Source organism: Natrix helvetica, assembly GCF_964273705.1.
Source record: "Natrix helvetica genome assembly, chromosome: 5".
NCBI lineage: Eukaryota > Metazoa > Chordata > Lepidosauria > Squamata > Natricidae > Natrix > Natrix helvetica.
Window position 1 is genome coordinate 104,158,274 of NC_138551.1, and position 23,963 is coordinate 104,182,236.

Consider the following 23,963-nt stretch of genomic DNA (forward strand, 5'->3'; position numbering starts at 1 on the left):
AAAGCATGCACAGTAAATCATTGCTGATAAAGGCCTATGAGCTGCGCAATAACTCTTTCAGCTCAGCTAGCAAACCAATTAACGCAGAGACACTGTGGTCATGTGATCAAAATTTGGATGTTGGCATCCAAATCCATAAATATAAGTCGTATATAGGGGGGTTTGCAGTTATGGCCATATGAATCTCTCTTGCAACCTTCCAGCAAGCTAAGTCAATGGTGGGGGAACCAGATTCACTGAACAACTGTGTTACTAATTTAACAACAGCAGTGATTCACTTAACAATCGTGGCAAGGAAGGCTGTAAAATTGAACAAAATTTACCTCACAACTGTCTCTCAGCAACAGAAATGTTGGGCTCAACTATGGTGATAATATGAAGAATACCTGTAAAGCAGGGGTGAAATGCTACCGGTTCTCACTAACCAATAGGCATGATTGTTATTGGTTGTTCGAACTGGTAGTAAAAAAAAAAGTTTCTGAGGATCGCGTGGCTCAGCTTTTTCCCCGCTTTTTAAAGCATTTTTTTTTTTCCTGCATATTCACCCGAACCGGCAGGAAAAAAATTCTTTAAAAAGTGGAGAAAAAAAGAGCTTCCAACAATCGTGCAGCTCACAGCTGAGGCACACGAGGCCCAGAAGTTTTGTTTCTGCGTGATTGTCTGAAGCTTTTTTTAAAAAAGAAAGCTTTTTAAACATTTTTTTTTCCTGCCGGTTCAGGTGAATAGGCAGGGGAAAAAATGCTTTAAAAAGTGGGAAAAAAAGGTTCCATGACAATCAGCTGTGTCATGAGATTATGGGAACCTTTTTTCCCCACATTTTAAAGAAATTTTTTACTACCTATTCGACCAAACCGGTAGTAAAAAAAAATGCTGTAAAAAGGGGGCGGGGAGATTCCCATGATCGCACGGCAAAATTGAATCTTTCTTTTCACTTCACTTTTTCATTTTTTACTACTGATTTGGGTGAATAGGCAGTAAAATAATTCTTTAAAAAGTTAAGTTGTACATGCCCACCCAGTCACATGACCCCTCCCACCAAGCCATGCCCAGACAACCGGTGGCACATTTTTTTTTATATATATATTTCACCACTGCTGCAAAGGATTTGGTTAGCCAACCACATACTTAATATATCTGCCTTTTGGAATCTAATGATTTTCCAGTGGTAGTTCTGAATTCCAGCCCTGAAGGTTGAACATGAAAGATGCATACCTTTCCATGCCTATCACAGAAACCAAAAACCACAGGATTAGAATTAATGTTATGCTGTGACATATTGCTTTTCATCCCATTAAGCCGCAACTGTTTGGCTTAATGGAGGCCAACACACCCACCAGTCACCTCTTCATTGTTGAAGCTGGGAGAATGTTTGCACCTTGTTGTTTCTGGCTATGCAAAACAAGTGCATTTCAAACGTCTTTTTGATTTAGACTGTCTAAAAACCAGCCAATGCGCTCGCACTTTGCACACTTTTCCTGTTGTTTCCTTTGTGCAAACACGGCCTTGAACATTTTTTGAGCAAGATGCCTCCCTGGCATATTAAAGCTCAACAAGCAGAGTCTGGGATAAGATCACGTTTCCACCAGGTCCTTCGACACCAGACCTTAGAGGGATCTGCTCCAAAGGAGATGATTTTTTTACATTGAAACAATTTGGAGAAGAGTCAAACAACATGGCTGTGTCAATTGAGGTTTTCCCTTCCTTGAAACGATATCTGTTTCCCAACACATTAGCACATTCTGGGGCATAAATAGGCTATTATTTGCTTATCTCATCCAAGGCTATGAATGCATCTCGGTTGACTTTTGTTGCTAGGATACCCCACCAGCCAATCAACTGCCGAAGCTTAGTGAAGTCCAGTTTTACTGAAAACATGTTGTCCTGAATGTTAAAAAGGGTACAAACATGCTATGTTAAAACCCCACCGACCAGAAGCAATGCATCCGAGCCACGTGTTGAGATGCACTCTTGCTCCTCAGTGGATGAAACACATCCAAAACTGTGTGGCAAATTTAATTGCAAAGGGCTTCATTGGCAGATGATAGATAGATAGATAGATAGATAGATAGATAGATAGATAGATAGATAGATAGATAGATAGATGATAGACAGACAGACAGACAGACAGACAGACAGACAGACAGACAGATGTCGGAGGAGACAGAAGACTCATCTGAAGACCAAGTTGTGTGTTGTGTTAATTACCGTATTTTTCAGAGTATAAGACACACCTTACCCCCACCCCCAAAGAGCATGGAAATGTTGGTGTGTCTTATACACCGAATACAGCCATTTTTGGCCTCCCAAAGCCCTGCCACCACATCCCATTTTTACAACGGAGGTGTTTTTGCCTTCCCCAAGCCCCCAAAAGTACTCTATAGGCTTCAGCAGAGCTGGGGAAAGGCAAAAATTCCCCCATTTTTGTGAAAAACAGTCCTTTTGCCTGTGTTTTGCAAAATGGGGGCAATTTTGCCTTCCCCCAGTCCTGCTGAAGCCTGCAGGGGAGACAAAAAAATTCTTACTTACCTCTTCAAAATCTTGGTGCGTCTTATATATCGGTGCGTCTTATATTCTGAAAAATACGGTATGCATTCTGTTCCATCTTTTTCAACAATGAATAATAATGGGGGGGGGGAGTGTTACCAAGTGCCTGGCTGGGGAATTCTGGGAATTGAAGTCCACAAGTCTTAAAGTTGCCAAGGTTGCAGACTCCTGTTTTCACGTAAAGGAAGGCAGGCAATTCTTAAAGATCATCCCATAAATCACTTCTAGTTCTCCTCTTTCTACTATCACTCTGGTTTGTAATCCTATCATTTTGCTAGTATTGTAATAGTATTAATTAGAGTATTTTTAGTTGCAGCTTTTTATACGTAACTTGAAACAAACTTTGTAAGCATTGCTAACTGCAGAAACTCTCTATATATACACAGATAGACGCAGAAACATATAAACAAGAAATAGATGAACATATGGTTAGATCTTCACCTCCCTGTTGTTGTTGTTTTATAGTTTTATACACCATATTTTATTTTACTATTACTACTACTACCACTACTATTTTTTACTATTTTAGCCATAAGTTGCTTGGAATGTCCTTTCCAACAGAAAGATAGAGTATAATTGGAATAAATGAATCTTTCCCAACTGTAAGTCTGGTGGGAGTTCCACCTTCTCATTACAACAGCTGAAACCTGACCAGACAGATAACATGATCTGATGAGCTAATTTGACTTTTTAATAAAGTTACTAGCTGGATACCAATGGTTCGCGACCAAACTATGTGATTGGGCTATGCAGGAGAAATTTGGTTCACAATCCATTGGCTGAGTGGTGGTCGGTGATTGAGACACATAAGGGAATATCTCTCCTGCCGCCTTGAATCCGGAAGCAGTTCCATAGGTGGAAGGCATAGATATTTTGGTGTGGTACTGACGTTTAGTACTTTAAGGACCCCCAGACTGCTCCTGAGTGAAGGAGTGGAACGCCTGCCAGTTTGAGCTGAGGTAACAGAATGTGAAGCAACTGGCAGTTGAAGCAGAGTTCTTTTCAGGTGGGGTGGAGTAGAATGTCTAACTCCTTAGCATCAGAGCATGTTAATATAAGGTAACTGGCAATAGCAACAGAGTTCTTTTCAGGTGGGGAGGGGGAGTAGAACTCCTTAGCATCAGAGTATGTTAATTACAGTATAAAAAATACTAATGATGGGATGTTCATTTCAAAAAATCCTTTCTTAGCGAGCACCTAGAAGCCAAGAGGAATATATGTACCAAATTTCAAGTTTGTAGGCTTTGTAGGTTCTGGAGATTTTATGATGACTGAGTGGTATTTGGCATATCGATCTATCATCCATCTATCTATCTATCTATCTATCTATCTATCTATCTATCTATCTATCTATCTATCTATCTATCTATCTATCATCTATCATCTATCTATCTATCTATCATCTATCTAAACAGAAACTTGCAAGACTGAAAGTACAAATCTGTACTTATACCTGGGTGCCCTTACTGTATGTTTGCGGAAAGAATGACTGAGAAAGCATTAGGTATTTCTTTCCTTTTTTTTTAATTTAAGAGATAATAATAATAATAATAATAATAATAATAATAATAATAATAATAATAATAATAATAATAATAATAATAATAATAATAAATATTTATTTCTTAGCCGCACCCTCTCCCAAAGGACTCGGGGTGGCGATGAACTATGGGGTTGTGATAAGCTATTAAGGTTGTTTTTATTTGTTGGGATGAGGGGAGAAATTACTTATTTCTTTTCCTTTCTTTTTCTCTTTTTTCACATACTCCCTTCGCTGGTTGTATTGTCCCAATTGTGTTTTTTTGTAGTTTGTATTGATTATTATTTCTTTCAACTATATTTTTTTTTAGTAAATATATATATTTAAAAAGGAACAGTGACATGTGAATGCATGGGAACTAATACTTGGCTACTATCAATGTTTATCTGAAATTGCTGTCAGAAACCCATGTCTTTTATTCAAATTATAATTTATTTAACAAAGCAGTTCAAACACACCAGATTTTTCATGCACACACTTGTGGTGCTGCTGGTTAAGACAAACCAGAGATTATAACTCTTCTGGAAACTGGATGTCCACATAAACCTTTTCTGACCCAACCTTCGCAGAGGCAAGAAACAGACTTCTTGCAAAGAAAAAAATCCTCTTTATTTACCTCTTGTGAATTAATTGAATTCACCACCACCCCAAAAAGTCCAGGCAAGAGTCCTGCAAGGAGTTAACTGCAGCAACATACCTTATCAGTTCATTACAATAATTGCAAAGCCATGAGCTCTCAGACGAAAGGCTGCAAATTAAGTTTTGGCAAGGCAGTCTTTGTTGCATGAAACACCATGAGCAAATTCTCCAGAAATACGAACTGTTGTCTCCTATGACCACCACTCCCCTTTCTTTCTATTTATTCCCCAGCAGGGAGGGCCTTTTCAGCATCTATGTTTGCTTTGCATCCCGGTCGACTCCTTGTCCTCCGTTGTTCCCCTCTCCTAACTGCTTTGCACATACGTGCATCTGGAACAGGCCCCATGTGTTCTTCCTCCTCACTCATCTCAACCTCCAAAGGCAACTGCCTCTCCAGAGACTGGGAAATGTCAGATGGCCTTGGCTCTATCTCTGTGTCCAATGTTGATGATCCATCAGAGCCTTCCCTGGGCTCCAGAACTGGCCCAAGTTCCTCCCCAAGTTCCTCCTCATCCAAGTATGTCACCAGCTCCACCAACAGTGCGCGGGCCACAACAAAACCAGCATATCTTAGGTCTATGATGAATCTCCAGATCTCACACACATTTCTGATATGAGAGATGGCTTAGTCTAGACTATCCTTTTTTGCCTCATTTGCTTGCAGTTTCAGGCCACTTTCCAAATCTCTGAAGGCTGCCGGATCTTGCCAGCAGTTCAGTCAATTTTCCTCAGGGCATCAAAGAAGGAAAAACACATGAATGTTTTTTTTTTTTTTTAGAAAGGTGAAGTTTTGGGTGTCATCCTGTGTGTCACTGGCAGTGAGAAACCACTGTGTCAAAGTCTCAGCGTCTTTTGTTCTGCTATGGTTTTATTTATTATTTCTAAAAAAAAAACTTTTGAAAGCAATCCCACTGGAAGATTAGAAGCCGTTAGTTTGTTAACTTTCATAGTTTACCATTTTCTGTAAAGTACCGTTTTTAATAAATATAACTCCCTTCCAAAGAGGAAGGTGATGGGTCAGTTCAAAATGCTTTTGCCAGGGTGTGCGTGGATGTGTGCGTTATGAGTGCACATATATTTAACTACATAATTTTCAGGCAGAGGGTAAACCAGTTCAATTTTGTGCTGCTCCTTCTGGAGATGTTGGATAGCGCTCAGAGTTACCTTTAGGTAAAATGGATGTCCTACACATTTTTATTTATTTATTTATTTATTTATTTATTTATTTATTTATTTATTTATTTATTTATTTATTTATTTATTTATTTATGCATTATTTATTTATTCATTATTTATTTATTTATTTATTTATTTATTTATTTATTTATTTATTTATTTATTTATTTATTAATTAGCTGGATACCCATGCTCTGCTATCAAACTATGTGATCGGGGTTGATAAATCGACACTTACATGTTTTGCTTGTTTTTGTTTTATTGGATTTCTATGCCGCCCTTCTCCCAAAGGACTTCAGAGCGGCGTACAGCATTAAAAACACATATTACAAAAGTTAAAAGGAAATTAGAAACAATCCAAAAAAAACAAACCCAATTAATACAACACTCACATTTTAAAAATTAAATAAAATTAACAGGCCAGGCCGGCTTGCTGGAAAAGGCAACTTTTTAGGGCGCGTCGGAAGGACCGGAGGTCAGGGATTATGTGAAACTCTGGGGTAGCTCATTCCAGAGGGAAGGCGCTCCCACAGAGAAGGCTCTCCCCCTGGGGGTCACCAGCTGACACTGTTTGGCCGACGGCACCCTGAGGAGGCCAACTCTGTGGGATCGCACTGGACGGTGGGAGGCTACTGGTGGCAGTAGGTGGTCTCGCAGGTACCCTGGGCCTAAGCCATGGAGTGCTTTAAAGGTCATAATTAATACCTTGAATTGCACTCGGAAAACAACCGGCAACCAGTGCAGGCCACCTAAAAGGGGGTGTAATATGGGAGCACCTAGGTACCCCCATGATAACCCGTGCAGCCTCATTCTGAAGCCTCCGGGTGCTCTTCAAGGGCAGCCCCATGTAGAGAGTGTTACAGTAGTCCAGGCGAGAAAGGACAAGGGGTTGAGTGACTGTGCATAGAGCATCCCGATCCAGGAAGGGGCGCAACTGACGTACCAGGTGAACCTGGTAAAAGGCCCCTTGAAAATTAATGAGTAATTACGATTGACCTCTCTCCTCTCCCCTTCTCTCCTTCAGGCTTGCCCAACAGAAGCCTCTCCTATCTTATCACCTTCTCTCCCTCAGGCTAGTCCCATTGATTCTCTCCTCTCTCCTTCTCCCCCTCAGACTTGCTCCACAGAGGCATCTCTTACCTTGTCCCCTTCTCTCCCTCAGGCTGGCCCCTTTGATCCTCTCCTATCCCTTCTCTCTCTCAGGCTTGCCCCACAGAGACCTCTCCTATCTTATCCCCTACTCACTGGGTGTTTTATCCTTGGGGTGGACAAGCTTCTGCCTTAGTGTATTCTTGGGTTTGAAAAGTGCACATATGTTGTATTGGCTAAAGATCCTCCTGAGCTTTTCCAATATTCCTGCAACATACGGAATGCCAATATGGCTTCTTTATTGTTCTCTTCATTGTCTATTATGGAGGAGCTGCTGTAGGGTCTTTTCTGAGATTTGATGAAGGCCCACTTGGGATGGCTACATGTTCTGGGGGCTTCCTGTGTTTTAGTTCTTTTCCTTTTGCATCTTTGCTGGTAGGCAGGACTTCAGCTCGGTGGTGTAGAGTTATGATGACTCCCATTTTGTTCTCCAGTCAGTGATGGGAATCAAAATGTAAATATTGATCTCTGTGTGGTTATTTTTTTTTTTGTAAACTTCAGTGTTAAGGCTTCTGTCTTCCTTAATGTATATTGCACAGTCCAGGAAGGCTAGACTATTTTCCTTAACATCTTCCCCGTGTAAATTTGTTGTATCTGTCCACTGAATTGATATGTTTGGTAAACGTTTCAAATTCCTGCACTTTGATTTTGACCCAGGTATCATACACACACCTATACCAGTGAGTTGTTGGAATTCCTGTGAAGGAGCCTAGAGCAGGGGTGTCAAACTCAAGGCCCTTGGGGTTTGGTCCTGGTCTACCCAATGCGAAGTGGAAAGATCGGGCCAGTGTAGCTTTATCCCGGTCAAACGCGAAGAGAAACATGCCAGCTGTTTGGGTAATGGCATCAAGCTGGCCACACCCACCCAGTTGGCCACACCCACCCAATTGGCCACGCTCGGCCAGCCCCCCAAGGTCAACCACAACCTTGATATTCATGCAGAGATTGGTCACAATGATCTTTACTACTGGTTTGGAATTGGGAGCGCCCGTGCATGCTCACTTCACTCACGTGTGGCACTTCTGCGCATGTGCAGAGCATCTGTGATGATGTCTGGGTGGGTGGAGCCTCCCACTGCCACCACTACCAGTTTACCCAAACCGGGGCAAACTGGCAGAATATCACCTCTGATCCTGTGGTCAAAATTTGGGCACTTGGAAACTAGCATGTATTTACAATGGTTGCCTTGTCCTGGAGTCACATGATTGCCATTGCAACCTGAGTTGCATACTGTCACAAAGTCAAAGGGGAGGATTTACCATGTGATTTGCTTAATGACTGCAACCAAAAGTCGTAAAATCAGGCATGACTCACTTAACGACCACATTGTTTAGCCATAAAAATTCTGGCCTCCATTGTGGTTATAAATCAAGGACTACCTTTAACCCTCTACCGGCACAATTCATATTCTTTGCACACATATTGCTTTCGGGAATTTAAAGTGCACACACTGATTTATGTAAAGTAGCCACCTTGAGTGCCGTCTCTGGATATAAATCTTTGGTAAAATTAATAGTCATTCTGATGATGACGATGGGATGGGATATCTGGAGTTAAAGAGAAAGTGAGAAGGATGAGTAATTGGAAGCAGATGAAAAACTTCATATCAACAGGAACTGGTTCTTAATGACTTCTTAATCTGTCTTTAATTTGGGGGGGGGGTTCCCTCCTCCCACTGCCATAGCATTCCTTTATCATTGGCCTCCCTATTTAACCATTCATATATCTATTTTGTCATTGCCTTGAAATGGCCCAATAAATTAAACAAATGTTAGAATTAATTGTGATGCCATAAAGCTTTAGCAAGGTTGAATCATTTTCATTAAAAGTATACATTGTCTTTTTTTCCCTGGATATTATTCCTTTTTATCGTGACATAAATTAGGGCTCTTGTGAATTTCAGTATTTTCAATAACAGTTTCTTTCTCCGCCTTAACAAAGAGCTGAGAAGGAAAAATGGTTCATAACTTAAGACTTCCTGCCCTTTGTGGGCTGCATAAAGATTGGAGCGGATTCGGGCTTGTTAATGGTGCCTTCCTTGTGCAGTGAATTGTCATTGGCCAAAGTTCCCAAAGGATTCCATGTGAAGACAAATAAAATCTTTGGGTGGGTATAACAGTCTATTTGTATGGATATGTGACTATTGTTTCTGCCTTTTCCAACTTTCAACTACCTACAATAAAATTAAAGGTATGCTAATTGCCTTGCCATCCGACCATCTAAGACAGAGTAATATTATAACCTCCTTCCTCTTCCCTCCTTCCTTCCTTCCCTCCCTCCCTCCCTCCCTCCCTCCTTCCTTCCTTCCTCCCTCTCTTGCACCCCCTCCCTCCCTTCCTCCTTCCTTGTTGATGATCTGTTTCCCTCAGGAAAAAATATATAAACAATAACTAATAAAACTGACTTAGCTGCTGATGTTACTTTCACACATTTTTAATACAAATCTTGTTTAGTTGCAATAGACAGATGATGATGATAGATAGATAGATGATAGATAGATAGATAGATGGATGGATGGATGGATGGATGGATGGATGGATGGATGGATAGATAGATAGATGATAGACAGACAGACAGATCGATCAATAGATGATAGATAGATAGATAGATAGATAGATAGATAGATAGATAGATAGATAGATAGATGATAGATAGATAAAAAGACAGACAGACAGATATGTTTGTGCCCATGTCTGTGTCTAAGAGTGTATCCTACATGGCCATTATAATTTGCATTTGGGGCTACAAGCAACATTAATTCTGATGCAAATAGACTTAACTGAAAAATACACTGTAGTGTCTTTTTGTAACTATGTTTTAAATCTTCAGAGGTGACAGGTAGGCACTCATTGCTGGTATACCTGGATATTTCCTTAAAGCTTGGAGGACAAGATAATTTCATGAAACCTTCATATTGAAAGGATTTCCTTTCAGATGAGTATGGACTCTTTAAATAGAGAAGGCCAGTGCCTCATTGATGTAAGAGGTTGAGGCAGGACACAGCCACCTTATCCATAAACAAAGGTGTCCTCCAATATCACACCCAATCAAATATATAAAGGTTCCCCTTGCACATATGTGCTAGCTGTTCTCGACTCTAGGGGGTGGTGCTCATCTCTGTTTCAAAGCTGAAGAGCCAGCACTCTCCAAAGACATCTCTGTGGTCATGTGGCCGGCATGACTAAATGCCGAAGGCGAACAGAACTCTGTTATCTTCCCACCAAAGGTGGTCCCTATTTTTCTACTTGCATTTTTAATGTGCTTTCCAACTGCTAGGTTGGCAGAAGCTGGGACAAGGAACAGGAGCTCACTCTGTTATGCGGTGCTAGGGATTCGAACCGCTGAACTGCTGACTTTTCTGATTGACAAGCCCAGCGTCTTAGCCACTGAGCCACCGTGTCCCAATAATATAATGTACATACATATATTGTATACATATATAATATATATTCAATAAAGTATATACTATTATGCAAAATAGACAGATGTTGCCTTAGAAAAATATATTCAGGAATGCAGATGTGCGTGATGATGAATTTTGGGCCAGATGTGCGTGATGATGAATGTTGGGCCACAGAGTCTTGTAGAAGCCTCCCTATGTTCTTATGGCGTTGACCTCCACATATTGATGGTCTTATCTGAAAGGTCAGAACAAAAGTAGCATCCCTTGAATAGGGCATTTCGTAGTTAAGGAATCTTTAATTTATGCTGACTTTCCCTCCCTGGACACCCTCCTTGTTTTTCCAGTGGATTATCAAGGTCAATTGCCAGCTAACTGGGACTTCTGGAATGAATGGTTTTGGAGAAAGATGAACAACAGGAAGTGAGGAGCAACCTTTCTTTTTTATGGTGGCACCACCCTATGGAGATGCTTTTAAAGCGATGCAATTAAGATTTGACTATTGCAACATTTCAAGAAAGCTGTGAACATGTTTCTTTCTTTTCTTTTACAATTGCAGAAGGTGTAAGCTTCCATATGTTTCTTACTGGATTTATGGTGGGCTACTTTTACCTTCAACAGGCAGGGTGAAAAGTCATAGTCCTTCCCCTATGAGTGGCCAGTTTAATGGAGCCATTCATTCAGATTGAATGAGTGCCTCCATTTCAGTGGTGAAATTCATTTTTTTACTCCCAATTCTGTGGGCGTGGTGGGGCTTGGTGGGTGTGGCAGGAGAAGGATACTGCAAAATCTCCATTCCCTCTGGGGCCAGCCAGAGGTGGCAGTTGCTGATTCTCCGAACTACTCAAAATTTCTGTTACCAGTTCTCCAAACTACTCAAAATTTCCACTACCGGTTCTCCAGAACCTATCAGAACCTGCTGGATTTCACCCCTGAGAAGAACCCATGTAAAATCTGTGAAGAAGTCCTTGTTTATTCATCCAGGCTTATAAAAAGAACCTCAATTCATCACCTGTACAAAATAAATAATAACATATATCTCCTCCAGGTGCTAAGAAGTGCAAGATTGTACAAAGTGAGCTACCCTTGGATATAAAACTATTTTCACATAGGTACATTAGCTTCTAGTCTAGTGCTTTTTTTGCAGACTTATTTGCAAAGCTGATAAAGTACTAGAAGCCTTCATTTTATGATGCAGGAGCAGGACAAGTAGATTCCTGTCAAATCTGATCTTGCTCAATTTTTCTTTTCTTTTTTTTTCAGCCCTAAGTTCATCCTTGCTCATTTCTGTCTCGATCTGCATTTTTAAGCGCCAAAATTGATTAGCATTTTTGGGCACATTACTCCTAGTATATACTTTTTTTCTTATCTCTTCCAACGTACACATTTTTCTGTGCCTTCAAATTGCAATCTGTAGCTGAAATCTTTAAAAAAACTGCCAAATTGCAATATTCCTAGTTCATATCTATTTGTGTTAAAGCTGCAAGTGCTTGAGTTTCAAATGCAACAAATACTTTCAACCCTGCTTGGTAGTTGTAAGGTCTAATATGGCCCATGTCTGAAGTTCTTTAAAGCCCTGAGTCATTACTTAGGTTCATTTGGTCTCAACATTTGGTCTCACATTTCTAGATCCAAGGTGTCATGCAGTCCAGGGGTGGGCTTCAGCTGGCGTTACTGCTGGATCGCTCGTGTGAGCGCTTTGCTTGTGTGTGCGCTGGATGTGTGTTGTGTGCACATGCACAATTCAATGGAAATTGTTCTGTGCATATGCAGAACTCCAAAAAAAGATGGCGTCAGCAACGGCGGCGACCGGGGAACTGGTTCAGGTGTGTGGCCAGTCTGGGTCACTGCCAGTTCTGCGACCCAGGCCAGCATACCATTACCAGTTTGGCCAAACCGGGCCGAAATGGTAGGAACCCCCTGTGGTACAATCCTGTTTTATATAGGGTCAGTAAAAACCCACTGGATAGATTCTCTCTGAAATCTATAGTAAATGAAATCATTTCTTATTCCCTTGTTTCTTATCCTTTGCTAATAGATTCCTGTTAATATATTTGAACTAGAAAAGACTATATAACACTTTAACCTTCTGGTTATTGGATAGAATGTAGTGGTCTTTCAAACAAATAATGAAAGGTATTTATGTCATAAATCTAGAGAACTCAAACCTTCCCCAGGCAACTCTTCAGTAATGTCATTGCACAGTTTTACTGCTCAATGAATGTTAACCATTAGGAAATTTAGATTATCTTCCCAGATCTTTAGATTTTATACTTCTTAACATAATCCTTGTCTTTTTGATTACAGGACTACTTTTAATTTTAAATCTGTTTCTTTTCAACTATGGTTATGAGGAGGAGAGGCAACAATTTTGCTTGGATCAATACATTTAGAATATTATCAACTCTACCATGCATCATATTTGGACTTTAAAGGGCAAATTTAAATTTTAGCAACAAAACACCAACTTTTTGTTCTCATCTAGTAGTTATCTTGAATTTTATTAAGGGAACTCATATTGTATTAAAGGTCTTGGAAAATAGCTTAGTGTAAGGCTCTGGAAAGTTACTGCTCATTCAAGTGGATGAAAACAGCTATCAAGGTTTTCTATGATTCTGAAATCTTTCTGGATTTCTAACCATTCCCCCATGATGTCTTATTTGACATTTACCCTGTCCCTTGATTGGTGGAATCACCTACCCCTCTACTTTGGAATAAACATCAGATGGCCTTTTTTTTTCATGTCCCTTGGGCTAGAAGGGAAAGTGATAGAATGCTAGATGTAATTCATAAAAAACACATGGAATCTATATATATAAAAGTCAAATACCATTCACTCATCAAAAAATCTCCAGAACCATAAAGCCTACAATCTTGAAATCTGGCACGCATGTTCCTCTTGGCTTCTAGGTGCTCGCTAAGAAATGATTTTTTTGAAATGACCATTAGTATTTTTTATACAGTAATTAACATGCTCTGATACTAAGGAGTTCTACTCTCCCTCCCCACCTGAAAAGAACTCTGTTCCAACTGCCAGTTGCCTCACATTTGGTTACCTCAGTTCAAATTTGGCAGACGTTCCACTCCTTCATTTAGGAGCAGTCTGGAGCTCCTTATAATACTAAACATCGGTACCTCGCCACAATGTCTACACCTTTCACCTATGGAACTGCTTCCGGACTCAAGGTGGCAGGAGTGATATTCCCTTACTTGTTTCAATCACCGACCACTGCTGAACGAACAGATTGAACCGGAGTGAACCAGATTTCTCCTGCATTGCCCAATCACAGTTCATTGCGAAGCACGGGTATCCAACTTGTAGTGATATATAAGTATCTCTCATATCTATCTGTCTCCATGTTCATCCATACTTGTCTGTAAATGAATTTGTTTTCATTTTGCATCTGTATTCTAAAGAACTGTAATTATTTTAACATGCTAGATTAATGGTAGTAAAAAAAACACACCACACTATCCATGCAGCATGATTTGTGCTACTCTGTTAAGAAGCATCTTCAATCTTGAAGAGGTCTGTAAGGCATCTCTAAGAAGGAAGATGCAATCAAAATACGTTTGGTTGCTTTCAAGTATCTTTAGGGATGTGAGAGAAGCATCTATGTTAATTCTTACCTGGCAACACTGACAGCGCACAAGTCTCAGGTGGTAATGGTAGGCAACAGTGCCTCAGATGAAAAGAGGCATCAGATCAGTCACTACCTTTTGACATTAAGTGTAAAGAATAGAGTTGACCAGGTGAGAACCAAAGGTCCTGGAACAAACAGGTACCAATCAGTGGTGAAATTCAATTTTTTTTTACTACCGGTCCTGTGGGCATGGCTTGGTGGGCATGGCAGGGGAAGGATACTACAAAATTTCCATTCTCATCCAACTCTGGGGACAACCAGAGGTGGCATTTGCTCGTTCTCCAAACTACTCAGAATTTCTACTACTGTTTCTCCAGAACCTGTCAGAACCTGCTGAATTTCACCCCTGGTACCAACAGAAGAAAATATTTGTAGTTCAGGATTGAACTGTGGGATGCTTAGTGCTGTCTAAGCTTGATAGTTTTCTTGAAGATATTTCATTATCTTCTCACATCCCTAAAGATTACCCAATCATCAGTGCTGCACATCTGCAAACATCTGCAAGAAAACAACCAAGCCCAGAGAGCACCAAGGAACCCACACAGGCAGTTCTCTTGTAGTAGCAATGCACAGTGTACCTTCCACCAAAGTACAACCAGATCTCCCTCTATTGGAGCCAACAGATAGAAAACAATCTGGGGCTGTTTATTATATGGAGTGGATGTTGTAGTTGACAGTTGCTGGCTCTATGCTACTAACTATAGATTTTCTGGTATCTGTAAAAAAAAACCCTCTAATCAACCCTGTGGTCTGGACTTTCTGCTTGTACTGTACATCTACTAGCTTGAAAGCCCAATGCTCATTAACTAAAAGTTAGTTTCAAGTGGCTTATAGAGATAAATCCTGTCAATCCAGGTGGCCCATTAATATGGAATTGTACAAGTGAGAGTCACCCTTGGAATTTAACTTGCCCAGCTTGCACCACTTGTGCAAATCAAAGCTGGCAAGGAAGGGAGTCCCAACACCCTCATAACATTCACATTAATTACAATTGGTGTTTAAAAAAATCTGGTAGAGACAGATTGGAACAATCTGTCAAAATGGACTTGCCATGGCATGGAAAAGTTGTGTTGAATGAAAATTGCTAAGATAATGACAAGCGAACACATGCCGCCTTCTTCGCTTGTGTAAAAACATTTATTACACATGAAAAAATATTAGGAAAAATTGTTACAAAACTTCATATGATTGCCTGTTGGATAAATTGGTAAGGGATTTCAAGAATAAGATTACTCTACTCATGCATTTAGCATTTTCTTTAATTAAATCAAGTACCGAGGTTGGAAAGAAGACACCTGTCGTCATCCATCACAGCACACAATCCTAGTCAACTAGGATGAACTAGGTAGATCCAGGGACTGGTAAATAAATCTCTGCATTAAAACCACTAGCCTTAAAAGGAGACGATACTTGCTGTGTAGTCATGGAACAAGACTCTCTGTATCTAAAAATATATGATAGGTTTAAATAATCCTTGGGAGACAAGGTATTGCCAAGGCAGGGTCAATGCAATTACAGATGTTCTTGGAAGAAGCCAATTATTTTTTAGCCATTTCAGTTTCAGTCCTACCCAGTGTTAGAGATAGAATCATCCTTGGTTGCTCTGAAGAATGACTTCTTCTGAGAAAATGCAAGTATATTGCATCTGCATGATCTCTCAAAGAAGGTTGGCCATCTTGAGCAGGCTATTCTTCTTTCCCCATTGCTCTGAGATGGGTGGTGATTGTTGGTTGCCAAGGCCCTAATTGTGATCAGGTGAGTGCAGAGGTGGTTATAAGTGTGAGTATAGAATTTAGATTGTCACTCACTTTTTCTGGGGCCACTGTAACTTTGAAATATTGTTGAACGAATGGCTGTAAGTTAAGAATTATCTGTAATGTGCTTTATGTAGGATATCTTTGTCCCTGCTCTAGAAGTTGCAGCTGGAGCTAGGTATAGTGCTCAGGTGGTTCAGTTGAGCTGGAGTGATCGAGACTGCTCTTTAGCTATTCTTTTACTAATTCTAGTATAACTAATATGGATTTTCTAGCTTTTTTGTGGAAGGGAGAACAGGTTCTTTTAAATATGCAAACTCAGCACTTCAAAAGAAGAAACACAAAACTTTGGCATCAGATTTAATTGGCATTATGGATCCCTGATAGTTCCTCAAAAGATTCTCCTAAGCTAACACAGATTTGATGCTTGATTCTGCCTGACCCCTCAAGAACACAGGTCCAATACCTGTCTAACACTGTTGAGGGATCTTCTGGGCCTCTTCTCCCTTTAGGAGGCTGGTAAGGTAGATTTCTTAAGGTCTGCCTTTCATGGGCAGAATGGCCCAGTTCAAGGGGACAGGACAAAAAAACCATGCTTGAGGGCAATTCTCAGGTACAGAAAGCTGGTTAAGGAGAATCCTAAATAGAAAAGTCAACTAAGCAAGTATCAGGAAGGCTCCAGCAATTAGACATTAAAGTGTTAGTTCTACCAGTAGAAAAAATAGTTTTTTGCTTGACTCTTGGAGTTGTGGGTACTCCATCTCTGGAGGTTTCCAAGAAAAGATTGGACAGACATTTGTCCAGAATGTATAGGTATCTCCTGCCTTGGGCAGGGGTTGGATTAGAAGACTCCCAAGGTCTCTTCCAGCTCCATGATTCTATGTTTCTTTTCCCGGCACTGTTCCTTGTGATCTCCTAACTCAGTTGTTTCTGCCTTGAGTAGATTGTTGCATTTTTGATTAAGTGTCAAAACATCTATAGGTTCCCCAAACCATGTGTGAGTGTGTGTGGCATTTCTTAATCAGCATCTGTCTGATCGAAACCTGGACAGTTTCACACTGCAGCTAATTCGAAGGATGCCACAAACAATGAAGTACCAAGTTGCTTGCCATGACATATCACTCTGCAAATTTATGCAGTATAGAGAATTCTTTATTTTGTAGCAATTAAGTATAATCAATACATTGGGACATGCTAAATATTCTGTTTATTGCAGAAAAAAACTGAATTAGAACAAAGTCCGCAGTCTGAGTATCAGTCCCCACTTCAAGTCATACAGTGAGGGAGAACCAATCCTCTCTTAAATCATTAGCTGCCTTGTCAAATTGCTGTTGGAATTGAGATTTTACGTTATGTTTAACAGAAATCGGCCACCATCTAAATAATAATAATAATAATAATAATATATTTATTTCTTAGCCGCACCCTCTCCCGAAGGACTCGGGGCGGCGTACAGCAAAACATACGAAATAAATATGTAAACAAAACAAACATAAAGCAAAAACATACACTGAGACATACACAAGGAGGAGGTCGATTGATAAAAACAATTAAAATACAAAATATAAAACCCCTAGAAATTAAATATAATTAAAATACCCGGTTAAAAACCCGTCAGGAGCGATATGGTTAGATCAAAGTTGAGCCAGGCCAGCTGCTTGGAATAGGTGGGTCTTAAGCTTAATACGGAAGGAGCGGAGGTCAGAGGTATTCCTAATATCCGGGGGGAGGTCATTCCACAGGGCTGGGCCCGCCACAGAGAAGGCTCTACTCCTAGGCGCCGCCCCACGACATTGTCTAGCGGACGGCACCTGGAGGAGCCCCTCTCTGTGCGAGCGAATTGGTCGCAGGGATGTATGGGGCAGAATACGATCCCGCAAGTAACTAGGCCCTAAGCCATGGAGCGCTTTAAAGATAGTTATCAAAACCTTGAAACGCACCCGATAGACCACAGGAAGCCAGTGCAGCTCGCGCAGGAGCGGTGTCACATGGGAGTACCTAGTACTCCCCATAATTACCCGCGCGGCTGCATTCTGGACCAACTGAAGCCTCCGGGTGCATTTCAAGGGAAGCCCCATGTAGAGAGCGTTACAGTAGTCCAGGCGAGACGTCACCAGCGCATGAGTGACTGTGCGCAAGGCATCCCGGTCCAGTAGGGGGCGCAATTGGCGCACCAGGCGAACCTGGTGGAACGCCCCCCTTGCCACGGCTGTCACATGGTCATCCATGGACAGCCGGGCATCCAGGAGGACGCCCAAATTGCGCGCCCGCTCCACGGGGGCAAGATGAATGCCCCCAATGGCCAATGATGGGATTAATTGGCTGAACCGGGGGGCTGGTACCCACAGCCACTCCGTCTTGGAAGGGTTGAGCTTGAGTCGGTTGTCATCCATCCAGATCCGTACGGCTTCCACACACCGGGACATCACTTCGATGGCCTCGTTGGGGTGGTTCGGGGTGGAAAAGTACAGCTGAGTGTCATCAGCGTACAGATGGTATCCCACCCCGAAACCACGTATGATCTCACCCAGCGGCTTCATATATGTGTTGAACAGGAGTGGCGAGAGGACCGACCCCTGTGGCACCCCACAAGTAAGGGGGCGTAGGGTCGACCTCTCTTCTCCTGTCAACACACGCTGCGTCCGGTCAGAAAGGAAGGAGCCGAACCACCGCAAGACGGTGCCCCGGACCCCCAGCCCCTCGAGCCGGCGCAGCAGGATACCATGGTCGATGGTATCAAAAGCCGCCGAGAGGTCTAATAGGACCAGGATAGAGGAACAACCTCTATCTCTGGCCCTCCAGAGATCATCCACCAACGCGACCAAGGCCGTCTCCGTGCTGTGACCGGGGCGGAAGCCGGACTGGCGCGGGTCTAGATAATCATTTTCCTCCAGATGTCGTGGGAACTGGTAGGCCACCACACTCTCTACAACCTTCGCCAGAAAGGGAAGGTTGGAGACAGGACGATAATTGGCTAGCTCCAAAGGGTCCAGGGAAGGCTTCTTGAGCAAGGGTCTCACTACCGCCTCTTTCAAGGCGGCCGGGAGGGACCCCTCGCCCAACGAAGCATTCACTAGGCCCAGGAGCCAGTCTCGTGTAACCTCCCAGGATGCCAGTACAAGCCAGGAGGGACACGGGTCCAATAAACATGTGGTGGGTCGCAGTCGTCCACGCAATCTGTCCAAATCCTCGATGGCAACCAAGTCAAACTCCTCCCAGATCGAAACCTCAAGACTCGCCGTGGGCGTCTCCACTGGACCACTGACTGGAACCCAGTCTCTCCGGATTTGAGCGATTTTATCCTGCAGATATTTACCAAATTCCTCTGCCCTGCCCTGTAAAGGGGCCTCCCGCGGCCTCTGAAACAAGAGGGAGCGGGACACCTGAAACAGGGCGGCAGGGCGGTTCTCCGCGGACGCAATGAGAGTGGCACAATATTGACGTTTGGCCGCTCTCAATGCCACAAGGTACGTCCTTAAATGGGCTCGTACCTGTGTTCGATCAAATTCGGAGCGAGAGGATCTCCAACGACTCTCTAGACGTCTCTTGCGGCATTTCATCACCCTCAGCTCCTCGGTAAACCAAGGGGCTAGGGTGGATCGTTGCCGCCGGAGAGGCCGCAAAGGCGCCATCCGGTTCAAGGCCCCGGTAGTTGCATTATTCCACGCAACCACCAGGTCCCCTACCCGGGGGCGGGTCAAGGTTACAGGAGGTGGCCCAAGCTCCGTCTGGAACCTATCAGGTTCCATCAGGCGCCTGGGGCGGAACCATCTGGAACTTTCCGGTTCCGCCTCCCCGCGGCGGGAGGTAGCACCAGGGAAGTCAAGACGAAGGAGTGAGTGATCTGACCATGACAGGGGAGTGATGGTTAAGTCCCCTCCTCCCAGATCACTCAACCACTGGCCGGAGACAAAAACAAGGTCCAGAGTGTGTCCTCCCTCGTGTGTTGGGCCCTGAATCATTTGAGTCAGGTCCATGGCTGTCATGGAAGAGAAGCTCTTTTCTTTAGCTTCTAAGTATTGCCCTTCTTAAAAAATGGTGTTAGAAAACAAATGCATTAATGCCATTATTGGCCGAGAGGAGCAGAAATTTTTTTTTACACGTTAGAAGCTTTCAGAAGGATTTTTTGTTGTAGCTCTTAAGAAAAAAAAAAAAGAAAATTTTTACCCTGGATAAGGCTAGAAAATTCATCTTATAGTTTTCAAGGTTCTGTGTTTATCCCCGACTAGCATTAAAGTTATCCATGTGATTCTTGTTTCCTTGGTTTGCTCAGTTTTATCCGGCTTGACAATAGTCTTGAAATGCGGAAGTTGAATTTCTGAGGCTCAATAATAGGGAGCTAATGAAAGTGGGGGCCTCTTTACAATACAATACAATACAATACAATACAATACAACACAACACAACACAACACAATACAATACAATACAATACAATAGTATTGTTGGAAGGGACCTTGGACGCCTTCTAGTCCAACCCCCTGCCTAGGCAGGAAACCCTATACCGTTTCAGACAGATGGCTATCCAACATCTTCTTAAAGACTTCCAGTGTTGGGGCATTCACAACTTCTGGAGGCAAGCTGTTCCACTGATTAATTGTTCTAACTGTCAGGAAATTTCTCCTCAGTTCTAAGTTGCTTCTCTCCTTGATTAGTTTCCACCCATTGCTTCTTGTTCTACCCTCAGGTGCCTTGGAGAATAGTTTGACTCCCTCTTCTTTGTGGCAACCCCTGAGATATTGGAACACAAAGAAGAGGGAGTCAAACTATTCTCCAAGGCACCTGAGGGTAGAACAAGAAGCAATGGGTGGAAACTAATCAAGGAGAGAAGCAACTTAGAACTGAGGAGAAATTTCCTGACAGTTAGAACAATTAATCAGTGGAACAGCTTGCCTCCAGAAGTTGTGAATGCCCCAACACTGGAAGTCTTTAAGAAGATGTTGGATAGCCATCTGTCTGAAACGGTATAGGGCAGTGATGGCGAATCTTTTTTGGCTCGCGTGCAACAAGTGGGGGGAGCGCAGGGGGGTCGAGTGTGGGTGTTCCGCACCCATAATGCAATGCGCGACCCCCCAGTGCGCATGTGCGCACAATGCGCAACCCCCCCATTTTTACATGTTTTTTTTGCCCTCCCCAGGCTCCAGGGGCTTTATAGGAGCCTGGGGAGGGCGAAAAGAGCCTCCCCCGACCCCCCGGAGGCCCTCCGGAGGCTTCAGGGACTGTCCGGAGGCTTCCCTGAAGCCTTCGGAGCGCTTAAAACCACCCTCCGAGCAAACCGGAAGTGACTTAGCTCCCTATTATTGAGCCTCAGAAATTCAACTTCCGCGTTTCAAGACTATTGTCAAGCCGGATAAAACTGAGCAAACCAAGGAAATAAGAATCACATGGATAACTTTAATGCTAGTTGGGGATAAACACAGAATCTTCAAAACTATAAGATGAATTTTCTAGCCTTATCCAGGGTAAAAGTTTTCTTTTTTTCCCCTTAAGTTTTCTTTGAAGCTTCTTACGTTTTTTTCTTAAGTTTTCTTTGAAGCACTCTCACTCAGCAGCTGGTTGGAATTGCATTTACAGAAGTACATGTTCAATTCATTCGGTTCTCCCAGAGTCTCTCGCAAGTCTCTCACCAAAAAAACAAACCAAGGACTCAGATGTGGTCCACAGTCTGTTGAAGAACAGAATGACAGACTTGAAAGGGACCTTGGTGGCCTTCTAGTCCAACCTCCTACACCAGCAGGAGACCCTAGACCCGTAATTGTGAACCTATGGCAGGCGTGTCAGAGGTGGCACGCAGAGCCCTCTCTGTGGGCACGCGTGCTGTTGCCAGATGCTCTTCTGGGTTCCAATGCACCGGCCAAATTGTTTTCGCAGCCCCCAGAGCACCAGAAAATGGCCCCAAATGAAAATGGCCTGAAAAACAGCCTGAAAAACAGCCTGAAAATGGCCCCAAAATGCCCCCAAGCAGGCTATTTTTAAAGCCAAAAACGCCCCCCAAAACATCTCAAAAACAGGCATCCACATGCCGGCCAGCTGGTCTTCAGGTTTCTGGCATTCACACATATGCATGCACATTCCAGTTTGGGTACTCAGTGCCAAAATGGTTTGCCATCACTGCCCTATACCAATGGCTGTCCAGTCTCTTCTTAAAAACCTCCAGCGATGGAGCACCACAACTTCTGGAGGCAAGTTGTTCCACTGATTAATTGTTCTAACTGTCATGAAATTTCTCCTTAGTTCTAAGTTTCTTCTTTCCTTGATTAGTTTCCATCCATTGCTTCTTGTTCTGCTTTCTGGTCCTTTGGAGAATAGCTTGACTCCCTCTTCTTTGTGGCAGCCCCTGAGATATTGGAAGACTCTTATCATGTCACCTTTGGTCATCCTTTTCGCAAGACTAGACTTGAAAGATAAACCCTTCTCTCTCTTTTTTTTTTCATTTTACTGTTGCCATGTTCCCCTCTTCTCTTCTCTTCTTTAGACATAATCATTTTAGGAGATTGATGGTCTACTTTGTCTCATTAATCATTTGGCAGCAAAAGACATGGACATGGGCTTTAGGCTTGGTCTTGGAATCACATTCCCTCTTAGTTTTGCTTCCTTTAAATTCTCAAGGGTCTCAAAGCTTTGCGGCCTTCCACACTGCTAAGCTACAACTACCAGTGTCTTTTACCATTGACTGTTTGGGGTGAGACAAGTGGCATTTGGGATCATCTGGAGGAGAGCTGGTTCCTCACCTCCAACCCATACAATCTCTCTTTCTTATTTATTTTTGCTTTTATGGTCTGGAATGTGGAGGACATGAAGATGTGTTGTATCTGTTAGATTGAAAATAGGGCATAGACTCAAACCCTGTCTTGTAAGAACCTTGTAATTAACCTGTGTAATTGGTGGAGAAAACAAGAACAAGGTAGAAGGAATGGCATCGTAGAAGAGAATTATGGAAGAAGCCCCTGTAGTGCACTGGGTGTTATAAGTTCCACGTGTTGGTAAGCAGAGAAGGAAGCTTTTGATGTTTTTGTTTCCCTGGCTGTTTTAGGAAATAGTAATCTCTGCATTTTGGGGTTTACCTTCTGTTTAATAAAGGAATTTCATGGCACCATGGACAATATTGCTTCTCGAATCACTAGTCTGGATTTGATGCACCTCTCTTTTGAGATTCTGCATCAGTCCCTTGACCACTTGATGGCACCACTGCATTGAGTGCAAGATGTCAATGGCAGCTCTCTCCCTTGGCAGGTGAGCACATTCAAAAATTGTGTTCGGAGCGCCAGAGGACACGAGCCATTTATTAATCAACCGCAGTAAATGAAATGAAAGCTTCCATGCTATTTCACCAAATCTTGTTCCCTTTCCTTAGTTGATTAAGGGGACTTACTCATTCTATTCACCTGTTTAAAAACCCAGTGAAACAGTCATTTCCATTACCTTTTAAATTTGCACACCGTGTTTGACATTTTGACTTTCCCTTTGCTTGTTGCAAGATTACCATCATTCTGACCCCCCCCCCCCCCAAGTAATAGCAAAGCAACAGCCTTAATTGTGAAGCGGTGCTTGTTTCTGGATGGAAGAGACATGGGCATGACAAACAGTTTGAATTTAAAGGCCTGGACTATGGACAAACTCTGGTTTTTTTACAATTTCTCCAAAGAAAAATGTAGGGATGTACTTCATGAGGGGCTTATGACCAAGCTCATGACATGAAGATGGCAAGTCAACATGTCTGCTTTGGTAGTGTAGTTCTGGTAATGATGCTTCTTGTAATTTGCCTGTCTGTCTGTCTCTAGCCATCTGTCACCTTCATGTTCTCCTCTCAACCGAGCTAGTCAATGGATAGGCTGAAAAAGGAAGTGCTTTTCCCCCCCAACATAAACAAAGCTGATTATAAAAAAAACAATGGTCCAAATCCTATAAGATCATTAAATTTTAGTGAGAGTTCACATCTCATCTCAAATAACTTTTCCTGGCCCGAATTCTGCAAGAGATAGCAGTATTGTGGGATTCTGACCATTTCCCCCTCTCACATATGTGCTAGTCATTCCCAACTCTAGGGGGCAGTGCTCCCCTTCAAAGTCGAAGAGCCAGTGCTGTCTGAAGACATCTCCATGGTCATGTGGCTGGCAT

The 23,963-nt window shown here is 42.5% G+C and overlaps 1 protein-coding gene across 4 annotated transcripts in view; it reads left to right on the forward strand.

Annotated features, from left to right (window-relative positions):
* GRID1 (glutamate ionotropic receptor delta type subunit 1) overlaps nucleotides 1–23,963 on the forward strand; it is an 809,729-nt gene that overhangs the window by 341,998 nt on the left and 443,768 nt on the right. The gene's annotated exons all lie outside the window — the stretch shown is intronic.